Source organism: Macaca fascicularis, chromosome X (assembly GCF_037993035.2).
Source record: "Macaca fascicularis isolate 582-1 chromosome X, T2T-MFA8v1.1".
In the NCBI taxonomy this organism is placed as follows: domain Eukaryota; kingdom Metazoa; phylum Chordata; class Mammalia; order Primates; family Cercopithecidae; genus Macaca; species Macaca fascicularis.
The window spans coordinates 82,592,659-82,606,977 of NC_088395.1; the positions used below are offsets into that span (position 1 = coordinate 82,592,659).

The window sequence follows — 14,319 nt, forward strand, 5'->3', positions numbered from 1 at the left end:
ACCAGAGCAGGTGCTGGTACTCATGGCTGGAAGACCTGAAGACTGGTCACATCAACGGACTCTTTGCAGACATTCCCCAGCACCAGCCCACGGCTTGGTAGCCTTGCTGGGTGGCTAGACTCAGAAGAGCTATAACAATCACTGCAGTCTGGCTCTCAAGAAGCCTTATTTTTAAAGGAAATAGAAGACCACCACATCAGAGGATCATTTTAGGGGACAAAATAATCTGAACAACAGGCTTTAAGTTCCAGATTTTTCTGCTGGTGAGAAGTTTCTCACAGCAGAGATACAATTGCAGTGCTGGGCACAGTAGGGAAAGTCTGCACCTCTACCCCAACAGGCAGGCTGCCTCTGTGATCATGAAGGACCTTGGAGAAGGGGTCCTTGTTTCCCCCTAGCACTCTACCACAGAAATAGCAGGGGCTTTTTTTTCACAGGAATGCACTGTGGAGGCACCTATAGACAGTGCTTCTGGAAAACTCTGGGATGAGCGCATCCACCCTCATCAAGTCTGTGACCTTGGCCAATAATTGGGCCTTACATATACTCACTTGCCTTAGCCACAACTGATGCCTACCCAGGGATACATCCGTTTTTGGCCTGAAGCCTAAGTTATCAACTCAGTTAGTCAAATACCAGGGAAAATTAAATAAATAAATAAATAAATAAATAAATAAATAAAGTATACACCATGAGAGAATGAAACAAGCTTCAAAATATCCCAGCCATTTCAACACCATAGGAGACAGTGAACTCACCCACACACCAACAGCGTAACTACTACAACCAGTATTGAGGAAAGATAGCGCACAAAGACTCCCTAAAACTAAGGAACTCAGAAAAAATAAATTAAAAAAACACAGTCCAATCAAAAATGAATTCAAGAGCAATCTGAAGAAAAAGTCTACACAAAAAAGAAGAAACTAGAAAAGTAATTTTGGTAATATGACAAAACAGGGTTTTATAGCACCTTAAAAGATCACACTAGCTCCCCAGAAATGGATACAAAGCAAGAAGAAGTCTCTGAGTTACCAGACAAAAAATTAAAAAGGTTGATTATTAAGCTTCTCAAGAAGATATCAGAGAAAGGAGAAAACCAAATTAAAGAAGTTAAAAAATTAAGGACATGGATTAATATTGTTATGCATGTGTTTGATCCTTTTGTTATGATGCTAGCTGGTTATTTTGGTCATTAGTTGATGCAGTTTCTTCATAGTGTTGATGATCTTTACAATTTGGTATGTTTTTGCAGTGGCTGGTACCGGCTTTTCCTTTCCATATTTAGTGCTTTCTTCAGGAGCTCCTGCAGGCAGGCCTGGAAGTGACAACATCTCTCAGCATTTGCTTCTCTTTAAAGGATTTTCTTCTTCCTTCAATTATGAAGCTCAGTTTGGCTGAATATGAATTTCTGGGTTGAAAATTCTTTTCTTTAAGAATGTTGAATTTTGATCCCACTCTCTTCTGGCTTGTAGGGCATCTGCAGAGAGATCTGCTTTTTACCTGATGGACTTCCCTTTGTGGGTAATCCGACCTTTCTGTCTGGCTGCCCTTTTTTCCTTCATTTCAACCTTGGTGAATCTGATGATTATGTGTCTTGGGGTTAGTCTTCTCGAGGAATCTATTTGTGGTGTTCGCTGTATTTCCTGAATTTGAATGTTGACCTGTCTGGCAAGGTTGGTGACATTCTCCTGGATAATATCCTGAAGAGTGTTTTCCAACTTGGTTCCATTCTGCCTGTCACTTTCAGGTACACCAGTCAAATGTAGGTTTGGTCTTTTCACATAGTCCCATATTTCTTGGATGCTTTGTTTGTTTATTTTCATTCTTTTTTTTTTCTCTAATCATGTCTTCATGCTTTATTTCATTAAGTTGATCTTCAATCTCTGATTCCTTTTTTCCACCTGATTGATTCGGCTATTGATACTTGTGTATACTTGATGAAGTTCTCATGCGGTGTTTTTCAGCTCCATCAGGTCATTTATGTTCTCTAAACTGGTTGTTTTAGTTAGCAATTTTTCTAACCTTCTTTCAAAGTTCATAGCTTTCTTGCAGTAGGTTAGAACATGCTCCTTGAGCTCAGAGGAGTTTGTTATTACCCAACTTCTGAAGCCTCCTTTTGCCAATTCATCAAACTCATTCTCTGTCCAGTTTTGTTCCCTTGCTGACAAGGAGTTGTGATCCTTTGGAGGAGAAGAGCCATTCTAATTTTTGGAATTTTCAGCCTTTTTACACTGTTTTTTTCTTTTCTCATCTTTGTGGATTTATCTACCTATGGTTTTTTATATTGGTGACCTTCAGATGGGGCTTTTGTTTGGATGTCCTTTTTGTTGATGTTGATGCTATTCCTTCCTGTTTGTTAGTTTTTCTTCTAACAGTCAGACTCCTCTGCTGCAGGTCTGCTGAAGTTTGCTGGAGGTCCACTCCAGACTCTGTTTGCCTGGGTATCACCACCAGAGGCTGCAGATTGGCAAAGATTGCTACCTATTCTTTTCTCTGGAAGCTTTGTCCCAGAGGGTCACCTGCCAGATGCCAGCCGGAGTTGTCCTGTATGAGGTGTCTGTCAACCCCTGCTGAGAGGTATCTCCCAGTCAGTAGGCATGGGGTCCAGGAACCCACTTGAGGAGGCAGTCTGTCCCTTAGCAGAGCTTGAGTGCTCTGCTGAGAGATCTGCTGCTCTCATCAGAGTTGGCAGGCAGGAATGTTTAAGGATGCTGAAGCTGCGCCCACAGCTGCCCCTTCCCCCAGGTACTCTGTCCCAGAGAGTTGGGAGTTTTAGCTATAAGTCCCTGACTCAAGCTGCTGCCTTTCTTTCAGAGATGCCCTGCCTGGAGAGGAGGGACCTTGAAAGGCAGTGTGGCTTCAGCAGCTTTGCCAAACTGTGATGGGCTCTGCCCAGTTCAAACTTCCCAGAAGCTTTGTTTACACTGTGAGGGGAAAACCACCTACTCAAGCCTCAGTAATGGCAGATGCCCCTCTCCCCACCAAGCTTGAGTGTCCCAGGTTGACTTCAGACTGCTCTGCTGGCAACGAGAATTTCACTCCTGTGGATCTTAGCTTGCTGGGCTTTGTTTGGGTGGGATCCACTGACCTAGACCAAGTGGCTCTCTGGCTTCAGCCCCCTTTCCAGGGGAGTGAATGGTTCTGTCTCGCTGACATTCCAGGTGCCACTGGGGTATGAAGAAAAACTCCTGCAGCTAGCTCGGTGTCTGGCAAATTGGCCACCCAGTTTTGTGCTTGAAACCCAGGGACCTGGTGATGTAGGCACCTGAGGGAATCTCCTGGACTTTGGGTTGTGAAGTATGTGGGAAAAGTGTAGTATTTGTGCTGGAATGTACAGTTCCTCACAGCACAGTCCCTCACACCTTCCCTTGACTAGGGGAGGGAGTTTCCCAACCCCTTGTGCTTCCTGAGTGAGACAACGCCCCACCCTGCTTCAGTGAGCCAATTTCTTAATACTGAGTCAATCTCTCTCTCTTCCTTTCCCTCTTTACCTCCCTTTTTTCTTCTCTCCCTCCATTCCTCCTTTTCTTTTTCTCTCTACCCCCCTGCTTGCTCTCCTCTCTCTCTCTCTGGGTCAGTCTCTTTGTTCTGTTTTTCTGGAGAGCCCTGACTGGTACGAATACTGAAAGAGAGAAACTCTGTCTAAATTGTATACTTACCAAAAATATTTCCTTCAAAAAATGAAGGCGAAACATTTTTTTAGACCTTAAAAGGTAAAAGAATTCTTCATTAGCAGATGTACATTACAAAAGTGTTAAAAGAAGTTTCTTAAGCAGAAGGAAACTGATACCAGGGAAAAATATATCTACACCAAGGAATGATGGATCTCATAAATGAGCTGATTAGGTAAACATATAAGGTAATTTAAATTAAATCAATTTAAATATTTATTAACTGTAGTTTCTGATCTCTGCCAGAAGATATAGAGATGAGGAATGAGCGTTAATTTTATCTGTGTAACAAAAATGCTAGACGATATAGAAATTAGCAACTTTTATTGAACCTATTCGAGAACTTATATCAAATGCAGACATCTAAAAACCTGGAGAGAGGTGTCTGCAGGGAACAAAACAGGATAATTTTTTACTAAAAATAGATACCACTGAAAACCATATAAGATATAGGAAGGTTAAATATTTTGTTAGAAATATTTAGCCAACTGCTAAACGCTGATTGTGGGCTAGCATGAGAAAATAAAGCCTGTTTTCAGGCATAAGTGGTTTTCCATAACTTTTTAGGCCTCTTCTCCAGGAATCCCATTCAGAAGACTGAGGAAGATACTAAGAAAACTCTTTCATTTCTTGCTGGAGGAAAAGAACAATAGCCACTGCAAAAATCCACCCAGACTAATATATCTTTACTATCTGTACTAAAGAAAATACCTTATCTGCACAGGAGTACACTGGGAAAATTTCATTGCACCTGTGTAAGAAGAATGGAGATCATTGGGTCATGTATGGTGGCTCATGCCTGTAATCCCAGCACTTTGGGAGGCCAAGGTGGATGGATCATCTGAGGTCGGGAGTTCGAGACCAGCCTGACCAACATGGAGAAACCCCATCTCTACTGAAAATACAAAATTAGCTGGACATGGTGGTGCATGCCTGTAATCCCAGCTATTCAGGAGGCTGAGACAGGGGAATTGCTTGAACCGGGAGGCAGAGGTTGCAGTGAGCTGAGATTGCCCCATTGCACTCCAGCCTGGGCAACAAGAGTGTAACTCCATCTCAAAAAAGATAAATAAATAAAATAAACAATGAAAATAAGAATAGAGATCATCTCCAAATCTGCACCCATACTCATCTCCCTGGAAGCTTCTCCATTTGGAGGAGGGATAGTAATACTTGTGAAGAACACACCTTAAAACGAAAGTTCAAAATACTTGCTTAAGACTGTGGTTTTAAAAGAACATCAGAGAATGGCCACTTTTCTTCCTCTACCTAATCAGGCTGACAAACCTTGAATAAATATTATAGTGGAATACAGCTGGAGAAATGGCAAGAGACTAGCTCTCTATGGGAAGCAAAACAAAAGAAAAATCCAAAGCCAAGTAGAGAAACAAAAACAAGGTATCACTAGAGGATTTTGAAATCTCTCATGCCCATGACAACAACAAACTGAAACTCTGATAACCATAGCAACAAATTCCAACTCTGGTAACCATAGCAACCATAGCAACTAGGCAAATTTCAATCCTAGTCCAACTCCTGATTAGATCAACACAAACCCCCACATTAAAGGCACAGCAGAAGGAAAATCATGCTAATCTTGAAGTACATTTTTAAAATGAAATTATATGTACTATCTTATAAATGGTGACCTTTCAACAACAACAAAATTATGTTGCATGCCAAAAAACATGAAATAAACACAATCTGAAGAGACAAAGAATCTTTCTAAAGCAGACTCAGATATCACATGGCTGTTGAAACTATCATTAAAACATTTTAAACAACTGCAATTAACATGTATAATCACTGGTTCTCAAAAGCAGGTAATTTTGCCCACAGAAAATATTTGGCAACATCTAGACACATTTATCTTTGCCTTAACGGGAGATGTGTTACTAGCATCTAGTGGGTAGAGGCCAAGGATGAGGCTAAACATCCTACAAGGTGCAGGACAGCATTTTATTTATTCATTCTTACAGTTTTCATTTTTTGCTGAAAGTACAGGTATAATCTTGCTTGTCATCTACTTTTACCATTAGAGCATTTAACACAGGAGTTCCAAACTTTGGCATAATTGATATTTTCAGGCAGATAATTCTGTTGTAAAAATAAAATGGATATGTTAATATGACTGTAGTAATCATTTCATGGTGTATATGTATATCGAAACAACACCTTAAATTTATACAATAAAAAGGAAAGAATAATATGACAATGCCAGAAATAAAATTCACAATAGGAAAGTCTTGGGGGAGGGTTGTGATGTACATCCAGTGAGTAGCTAGTGGTCCCAGGTGCTGCTGGTTTGTGTGCTCTGAGGGAGAGTCTGAGCCACATGCTGCTGCCAGAGGAGCCCCTCAGGCCAGTGTAAGCATTAATAATGTCTCTCATCTTTGAGTGAATCTACCATGGCTTCAGAATTGTGATCTAGTTTCTAAGACTCTACAAGAAATATAGAAAATTTGTATTCTTGGGTTTGGACAACGCAGGCAAAACCACTCTTTTTCACATGCTCAAAGGTGACAGATTGGGACAACACATTCCAACACTACATCTGACATGACAAGGGCTAACAATTGCTGGAATGACTTTTACAACTTTTAATCTTGGTGGGCACGAGCAAGCACGTCGGTTTGGAAAAATTATTTCCCAGAATTAATGGGATTTTCCTTCTGGTGGATTGTGTGGATCATTCTTGCCTTGTGGAATTCAAATTTGAACTTAAAGCTTTAATGACTGATGAAACAGTATACAATGTGCCAATTCGTATTTTGGGAAACAAAATTGACAGAACAGATGAACTCAAGGAAGAAAAACTCTGTGAGATATCTAGGCTTTATAGACAGACCACAGGCAAGGAGAATGTGACCCTGAAGAATTTGAATGCTTGCCCCATAGAAGTGCCTGTGTGCAGTGTGCTCAAGAGGCAAGATTATGGCGAATGTTTCCACTGGTTCTCCCAGTATATTGACTGACGTTGGGGCACTGAAAATAAAAGAGTTTTGCTTCTCTGGACTGATCCTAATCACAGCTTCCTCATGAAATTTTCTACTAGAACAAGGAAAGCTCTCCAACCATGTCTGCTATTGAGAGGCCATGAGTATCTGTCCAGTCTCTCATTGCCCACTGGTGACATGTGCTCTTTTCCACACTGTGGAAAGGTGATGTTGCCCCATGTGCTGGTACAGGTTTGTATCCTGGGACTTGGAAGTGGTCAGAATTTGCTGGGTAAAGCTGTGTGCCATCATGGAGCACCTGAAAAGAAAAACACATCTCGCCACTATGGTCGATTTCAAAAGAAACTGATTCTATTTTTTAAAGAAAATGTTGTTAATATAATTGGTATCCCTCCTAACTTTTCAATTTCATAATTTACTTGGTCCAAAGTGTTCTATTATTTTTTAAACTAATGAATAATATTTAGATACTTCGTAAAATTATGAACAGATACATATTGGAGGTCAGAGCTCATTTGGAACTTACCGCTGCTGAGTTAGCAGGTTGCGGTGAGAAGCTCCCCTGAGCTCACCTGTCTATATAACTGCCTTGTAGTAGGTGGCATTACCTTGTGCACAGAGAACCAGAAAAGGGGCAAAACCCTGGCCTTGCAGTTGTCGCAGGCTTCAACTGTAGCAAACTAGAGTCATTCATTATCAAGAAATGTGTAGCAAATTATTCACTGTGGAGTAGTTAATTATAGAGGGTGTTATTGGTGTTATTATTTTTACTTATAAAGTTACAGACTTCAGCCAGTCTGCTTTTGTATAATACTTTCACGAGATTTTATTCCTCTCTATAGTACTTTGCTTTTCCATTTTCAGTTATAAAAAGTGAATTTCACCTGATAAAAGAGTTAAGAACATCTCTCATGTTGTCACATACTCCAGGTGTGTCTCGGTAACATTTACACAGATTTTAGGAGAAATTTTTTAATAGGAAGACACAGAACAAAGTTAAGAGCTCAAGGGCTCTCAATTCTATGAGTTGAGACTTAAAAATCTGGTATTGTAGCACTTGTTTGGATCTAGAAAAAATTTTAGTTAGTGGGCTTTAAAACTTCCATTTGCAGAATTTGGTCTCTATTGGGCTGTTCCTGAGCTCTATTCTCTTTAGATATCTATGTTTTGATGTTTAATGACAAGGTTAATATATATAGATTTTGGGGGTTTGTTTGTTTGTTTTTGTATGAAATTGGCTTTTTTCTTTCCAGAAATAAGCTGGGGAAAACACTAACCAAAAAACTTTCTGCATAGCTGTTTTCTTGGAGACGGCATCACCTATAGGCAGTAAAGACTCATTGTAAAAGCATGAGCATCCCTACTAGAGTAATGAGGATTAATTTTATAGCATTCAATTTTCTTAGTACCAAGTGTGAAATTGGATTTTTATAATCTTAACCTATATTCTAATCTTGCAGTAAAATATGAGATGATAGTATCTTCTAGGAAAAGATAGAATATAGGAGATGAAATGCTGGAAAGATATCTTTATTCTAATGTGAGGGTAGAAAAAGTATGATCAACATGTTACTGGGGTGAGAGAGTAATGTTCTTTAGTTGGAGTTCTCATTCTTAGTCTTCAGTACCTATTTGTTGGGAAATAATGCTTCTTTTCACTACCAGGTGCCAAATGCAGAGACCCAGTGAAGTGCATCCCTGGGAAGTGCATACATTTTATTTATTAGCAAGCATAGCTGTATTAATAAAAAAAATCTTTCGTTTGCAAAGGGGTAAAGCCATAGGTAAACAAATTTAGCTAACAGTAAATGAAGTAGGTAGTTAACTTGCATATTTTATTTCCTTTGGTTAAAGATTACCATACTTCTCTATTCAGAGACATGAGAAGTAGGATTGCTTCAGTGTTAGTTTCCTTATTTTTGTTTTTTTATTTGTCCCTAATCACTTTGTTGCAAGCTATAAAACCGTGTGATCTACATAGGGCAGCTCTTTGTGAAAGTGGTTTATTCCCTTGGAGAAAGAGGGGATTGAAAATCAGTTAGAGCGCATCTATAATGAGATAGCTGAAAAAAGCTGCTGTGAGAAGCTCAGCTCCAAACACAGAATCAGCACCTTGTACGGGAACTCCCGTGAATTGAGACTTTCCATTCTGTTTTATTAGATTGAATATGTGTCCTATTTCAGAAAAAGCGAAACAGTTATTTACAAAAGAAAGTTAATCTGCATCCCAACCATCTTTAAAAAAGTTAAATAAAAAACCCCACAATAACAGAAACTAGATTGTTTTCATTGGGCTCATCAGTAGACATACTACAGCTGAGAAAAACATAAATAATCTTGAAGTTGAGTCAATAGAAATTCCCAAACTGTAGTGCTGAGAGAAAAGAGTAAGAAAATAGTATGGAACATGCAAGTGCAGTGGGATAATAACAAATGGTCTAATGTACATGTCATTGGAATCCTAGGAGGAGAAGAAAGACAAAAGAACAGAGAAAATACTTGAAAAAAAAAATGGCTGATAATTTTCCAAAATAACTACCAAATACTACAAATTGAAGAATTTCAGAAAACATCAAGCAGGATAAATGCAATACAAACAAAACAAAAACATATTACACACACACACACAAACACACACAGCTGTAGGCATATTCACACTGCTAAAAACTACAAGCAAGGAGAAAATTTTGCAGTCAGCCAGGGATAGGGGCACATTGTTTACAGAGGAAGAAGGATAAGAATCATAGCAGACTTCTCTTTAGAAACCACAAAAACAAGAATACATCTTTTAAGTGTTGACATACAAATATTATGAACTTAGTATTCTATTCCCAGTGAAAATGTCCTTCAGCAGTCTTCCAATGTGACCCAACTGACCTTTAAAAACCAACCTTCCAACAACAGAATACACATTCTTCATGAGTGCATATAAAACATTCACGAAAATACACCATATTCTGGGCTATAAAATAAACCTTGAAAATTTTAAAAGAATAGAAATTATGCAAAGTATGTTATCAGGATATAATATAATTAATCTAAAGTCAATAACATGGAGATTTTAAAAACCCACACATTTTGAAATTAAGCAGAACATATACGTGAAAGAGAAAGTCTCCAGAAAAATTGAAGAATATTTTCAACAAAACAAGAAGTAAAATACAATGTATCAAAATTTGTGATACGTGGCTAAACTGTAGTGCTGAAATGAAAATATATAGCATTAATGCATGTATTACAAAAGAAGAATAAGCTAAAATTAATAACCTAAACTTCCACCTTAGGAAAATATAGTAAGAAGAGAGTTTAAGTCTAAAGCAAGTAGAAGAAAGGAAATAATTTAAAAATTAAACAAAAGTCAAAAAATTAAAAATAAGAAAATGTTTTTTTAAAAAGTTGGTTCTTTGAAGATATACAAATGCCAATAAGCATATGAAAATATGTTCACCATTACTAATCATCAGGAAACACAAATCAAAACTGCAACGAGATATCAACTCACCTCAGTTAAGATGGCTTTTATCAAAAAGACAAAATTAATGGATGCTGGGAAGGATGTAAAGAAAAGGGAACACTCATACACTGTTTTTGGGAATGTAAATTAGTAAAGCCGCTATGGAAAACAGTATGGAGGTTTCTTGACAAACTAAAAATAGGACTACCACATGGTCCAACAACCCACTGCTGAGTATATATTTTTTAAAAAAGGAAATCAATGTATTGAAGAGTTATCTACACTCCCATTTTTATTACAGTACTATTCACAAGAGCCGAAATATGGACTTAACCTAAATGTCTATGAATGGATGAATAGATAAAGAAAATGCAGTACATATATACACTGGAGTATTATTCAGCATAAAAAGAATGAAATTTTTTCTTTTGTGGCAACATGGTTGGAACTGAAGATCATTATGTTAAGTGAAATAAGCCAGGTACAGAAAAGACAAATATTGTATCTTTTCACTCATATGTCAGAGCAAAAAATAGTGGATCTCATTGAGGTACAGAGTTGACTGGTGATTATCAGAGGTTGGAAAGTGTAGGGAGCAAGGGGAATGAAGAGACGTTGGTTAATGGGTACAAAAATACAGGTAGATAGAAAGAGTATGGATAGATGTGGTGGCTCACCCCTGTAATCCCAAAACTTTGGGAGGCCAAGTGGGAGGATAACTTGAAGGCAGGAGTTTAAAACCAGCCTGGGCAACATAGTGAGATCCCACCTTGACTAAGAAAAATAATAATAGCAAAAAAAGAAAAAAAAATAAGATCTAGTGTTTGATAGTATAGTAGAGTGACTATAGTTAATAATAATATATCATATAGTTCAAAATACCTAAGAGAGAAGAATAGAAATGTTCCCAACATAAAGAAAAGATGCTTTTGAGATTATGAGTATCCCTATTACCTAGATTTGATCATTACGCATTATATGTATGTATCAAAATACCACACACACCTCAAAAATATGTACAACTATTATATAACAATTTTAAGAGGGAGGAAATTTGGACAACTATATATACACACATGGTGAATACACAATGTGAAGATTAAGTCAAAACATCAGTGTGATACAAGCCTAGGAATGCCATATATTGCCAGAAACCACCAGAGGCTACAGAAGAGACAAGGAACAGATTTATACTCACCCTTCTCAGAAGGAGCAAACCTTACTGACCCCTTAATCTTGGACTTCTAACTTCCTGAACCATGAAACAATAAATTTCTGATATTTTAAGCAAAAGATGGTGGTTCTTGGAATAGCTCAATAAAGTTGATAAGCCTCTAGGCTTACTCCTTCCTACCCAGGAACCTGTGTACCATTAACATGCCATCCATGGTGCTCAGGCTGTCCATGCTAAGAGATGCCTGCAGGCCCATGCCAAGCCATCCTCACCACCCCTAGACCCCTCCCATGCTTGTCAGCACCCAAAGTCTAGCGAGGCCTGAGGTGTCAGGGGGATGGTGTCAGCGCACGATCACCTCGCCTGGTTGCAACAGTGTCTGGTATCAGCCACAACTTTGCTCCACCTTGGAGTGGGTACCAGGAGTAGGGAGAGGCCAGGGAGCAACAGCAGGTTACTTTCAAGCCTGCAAGAAAAGGGAGCTTCCTGGGCCCCTGAGAGCACAGGAATGCCAGGGTCATGAGCCACGGCTGGGTGGCTGAGGCTGTGCCCAGGAGTGCAAGTTCCTGCTCCACCAACTTGGTAGGGGACAGGGCTCTTGCCTGTTCCCAGCTCCTGCCATCTCCATGAAGTGGAGCTCCAGCTGCCCCTACCCTACTGCAGTTTGTGTCCTCACAGTGGCCACTTAAGATGAGCCATCACCACCATCAGTTTCACTAGTGAATTCTACTAAACATTTGAGGAAGAAATAGTACCATATATATAAATCAATTCCAGAAAATGGAAAAGGAGGATATCATTCTCAAATCGTTTTATGAAGCCAGCAGTACTCTAATACTAAAACTAGACAAACACAATACAAGATACACTACAGACTAATATCTCTTATCAGTGTAGATGTAAAGATCCTCTACAAAATATTAATAATCATATAAATACTCAATTATTTCATATATATTTATTATACCTATTATGTATATTAATTTCTATGTATTCAAAAATATATAAAAATATAATAAAACAAAACCAAATAGGTTCATCTCAGGGATGCAAGATTGGTTTTACCAGTTGGAAATCAATATAATTCACTTCATTAGCAGACTAAATAAGAAAAATCATATAGTCTTATAAATGAGTAAAAATTAAATATCCTTTCAGTATAAAAATTTCAATAAACCAGAAATACGAGAGACTATCCCTAACCTAATAAAGGTTGCTAAAAAAATTTACAGCTAATGTCAAACCAAATGGAAAGAGTAAATACTATCTCCCTAAAATCAGGAAAATGTAAAGCGTATTCTCTCTCACTATGACTATTCAACATTATCTGCAAACTCCAAAGTAATTGCAGTAAGTTAAGTGAAAAGGAATAAAAATGATAGAAAAAAAAATTTGTATTTGTAAATCACATGATTTTTAAAAATAATCCCAAATAATTATTTTGTTGTTGTTGTTTCTTCTTGCTGCTTAGAGATTGGGTCTTGAACTCCTGAGTTCAAGCAACCCTCCCACCTCAGCCTCCTGCATATTTGAGACTGACTTAGAAAAACAGTAATGCTGGCATTGTATAATGAGTTTGGAAGTGTACTGTCCTCTTCAATGTTTTACAACTTAGAGAAGGATCAACATTAGTTTCTTTAAAAATGATTGCTATAATTCACCAGTAAAGACATCAGATCCTGGGCTTTTCTCTGTTTGGAGGTTTTTGATTACTGAATTAATCATCTTAGCCATTATCAAACTGTTCCAAATTTCTGTTTCTTCATGATTCAGTCTTGAAAGTAGACTGTATGTTTCTAGGAATTTATCTATTTTTGCTAGGTTACCTACTGTTTGGCATATAGTTGTTTATAGTAGTCTCTTATGAGCCTATGTATTTCTGTGATATCAGTTAAGTTGTCTCCTTTTTATTGATAGTTTTATTTGAGTCTTCTTTTTTTCTTACATTGTCTTGCTAAAGTTTTGTCAATTTTATTTTTTCAGAAAACCAACTCTTAGTTTCAGTGATGTTTTCTATTGTTTTCCTACTGTCTAATTCATTTCTGCTCTAATCTTTAGTATTTTCTTCCTTTTATTGACTTTAGGCTTAGTTTGTTCTTTCTTTTCTAGTCCCTCAAAGTGTAAAATTAGGTTTATTATTTGAGGTCTTTCTTTTTTATTAATTTAAGTGTTTATTGCTATAAAATTCCCTATTGGAACTGCTTTAGCTGAATTCAATATGTTTTGGCACATTCTGCTTTCTTTTTTTTCCCCAATATTTATTTTTAAGTTTGAGGAAACATGTAAAGGTTTGTTAAATGGTTAAATCGCTGCTGCATGGGTGTGGCATATGTATTATTTTATCACTCAGGTAATTAGTATAGTACACAATAAATAGTTATACAATCCTCACCCTCCTCTCACCGCCCCCCACCCTCAAATAGGCCCTTGTATTAATTGTTTTCTTTTTTGTGTCCACAGGTACTCAATGTTTAGCTCCCAGTTATGAGTGAAAACATGTTGTATTTGGTTTTCTGTTCCTGCTTTAACTCACTAAGGATAATGGCCTCTAGCTCTACTCATGTTGCTGCAAAGGACATAATTTCATTCTTTTTTATGGCTGTGTAGTATTCCACAGTATATATGTATCATATATTCTTTATGCTTTCCATCACTGATGGACATCTAGATTGATTTTATGTCTTTGCTATTGTAAATAGTTCTGCAATTGATATATGTGTGCAGTTGTCTTTATGGTAGAATAATTTATATTATTTTGGTATATATCCAGTAATGGAATTGCTGGTTCAAATAGTAGTTCTGTTTTAAGTTCTTTGGGAAATCGCCAAACTGCTTGCCACAGTGGCTGTACTAATTTATGCTCCAAACAGCAATGTAAAAGCAAACCCTTTTCTCCACAACCTCACTAGCATTTGTTATTTTTTGAATTTTTATTAATAGTCATTTTGACTGTTGTTACATGCTATTTCCTTTTGGTTTTGATTTACATTTCCTTAATGATTAGTGATTTTGTGGACTTGTTAGTAATTGTTTTCTCATATTTATTGGCTACATGTATGTCTT

General features: G+C 37.6%; 1 pseudogene; it reads left to right on the forward strand.

Annotated features, from left to right (window-relative positions):
- Nucleotides 1-582: 582 nt before the first annotated feature.
- On the forward strand, nt 583-9,776 carry LOC102119093 (small COPII coat GTPase SAR1A pseudogene; annotated as a pseudogene).
- Nucleotides 9,777-14,319: the final 4,543 nt, after the last annotated feature.